The sequence below is a fragment of the Scleropages formosus genome, chromosome 5 (genome assembly GCF_900964775.1).
Source record: "Scleropages formosus chromosome 5, fSclFor1.1, whole genome shotgun sequence".
In the NCBI taxonomy this organism is placed as follows: Eukaryota; Metazoa; Chordata; class Actinopteri; order Osteoglossiformes; family Osteoglossidae; genus Scleropages; species Scleropages formosus.
In genome coordinates this window covers 1,800,248-1,802,527 of record NC_041810.1, presented here as the reverse complement: position 1 = coordinate 1,802,527, position 2,280 = coordinate 1,800,248, and positions in this window count along the sequence as shown.

The window sequence follows — 2,280 nt, the reverse complement described above, 5'->3', positions numbered from 1 at the left end:
AAACATTAGCGTTTATTCAAATAATGCAGTGGTCATTTCAAAATGAAGCTGCTGTTACAAAAATTGTGCAACAGTTATTAGAAATTAGTGGTTCACCAACTATATAAGTTAGTCAAGATGAGACTCAATATGAATTTTTTTCAGGTTTTCCTAAGTTTTAGGAATGATATAACATAGTAAACATAATTTACTGGGGCACCCAGTAAACACACATAAAATGACTTACAGTCCTATTGTGTCAAATATATATGTATAAATATGATACAATAAAATGATTGGTCAATTGCATAACCAGACCACCCTGTTGGTCCATTCATGTGAGGATAAACCACAATATCAGTGCCTGAACTGGATATAAGTGAATTTGTCTCTAATTTTCTGAATCTGAGAATCACTTCTAAAGTTTTTAAATTTTATCAAAAAAAAAAAGCAGGCTGTACTGAACTCAATGAAAGCCCTAACTTAATTTGCAAACTTCTCATGCAATATGGATGCAAATGCAAAAATAACAAATGCATCCCATGTATTTGCCTGAAGATTAAATGAATAATATAAATGACACAAAAACCATAAGTGAAAAACAAACCCTAAATATGCTTCATGCAAACCAATGGCTCATTTTAATTTAAAATAGCTCCTTCTGTTGCAGTTCACCATATTGATCCCCAAAACAATGTTATTTTTTTTTTTTTTTGAGTGATCACTACGTTTTTCATTTTCCCTGCTTGCTTACAGGATGCCATGTGCTAAAAACTGCTGAAGTTAGTTCAGTGAAGGAAAAAAAACATTGGCCGTATATGAATAGGCACTGAGAAATGGAAGGCAGCTACAAGTTTAGCCTCAGAGGATGGCACGCCAGTGTTGATTGTGTCACATCTCTAGGTCCTGCTCAGGGAAGCGGCCATTTAACCACTTGACAGCACATAACTCTCATTAATCTGAACATCAAATGTTGAGCAGATCCTGCTGGTTTTTAGTTAAAAAATTTCAAAGTAAAAAGCAGCAGTGAGATGGGCTCCTCGGACCCTGGCTAGCTAGAGTTGGCTGACAGAGGAGCGGGGGATGGAGGAAAATGCAATTAAATGGAGGGGAGATGATGAGTGAGTGGTGTGGAATGCCCAGAGAATATCAAACTGGAATTATCAGTTCATTTACAGAGGCAGCTGATTAGATTGATGCCTAATTGCTCGCATGCTATTTTTGGAGCTGCGGCTCAACTGACTACATACTGTTGCTACGTCCAAGCACACACCCACACACATTTCTCACATCTCCTCCACCCCTGGAGCACACCGACAGTTTGTCAAGGACGGCGGGTTGCAATGTGGTAGTAAGCTGTAGGGCATGGTCAAGCAGTAGCTTTGAGAATGGCCCTGAGACCAAGGTAAGCAGAGTTGTGAGTGGAAGGGCATGGAACCAAAGCAATGGTGAACAGAAGCAGAATGAAGCGGACGTATGAAAGGTAGAGAACAACACCAGTACACTGGCTCTTGAGTGGCTCCTCTTGGATTAGGGTTTTTAGTTAATAGGATGAGGATTTATAACAAATATCGTGGTATGGTCAATCTGAAAGCAATAATGAACTGCATCACTTGGGGATTTGTTGTTGGAAAAGAGACTTGCCTTGGCCTCCTGCTGAACTGCAATAACAAAACTTATTTGGAAATTCTGCTAAATGTGAAGAGCTGATCAACTTTGTAACTTGGGTTTAGATTTTATCGATCACAATCTCATCGATTTGGATCTAGTGTGCTTTTCAAAGGAAGCCTTCTCTTAAACCACTGGGTAAACCCAGTCAGACACCTGCAGCTTTAGAGCTTGGAGGTCTGGGTTACAGTGGTCCCTCCTACTGGTCCCAGCACCCTACTACCTGTGATGTGTTAAAAAAGTCATCAGATTGTTAGGGAGTGTTTTGGAGGAGTGGAAGCCAAGCTTGCAAGGCATCACAAGGCTGATGCAGACCTGGAAGTAAACAAACTTGGGCAAAATTCCTGAAAATTAATTCCAAGAACAAAAATAGGATGCATATCCATTTTGGGTGATGCCAACGTCTATCTTACGTTCAAAGTGAGACACTGGGAATTATTCATAGGATATGAGTCAGTGTAACATGATTTAACCAGCCTCTCTGCACCCTTCTGTAAAGACATCATGGCTGCATCTGCATTCCCTACCACCCCCCTGGCACAGCGATACAGTCATAAATCCTTCTGTTGACTGTAATCCTCCCTCTGCAGGGCAGTTGACAAGGAGGCGCGGAGTGCTGGGACGTGATAGGCG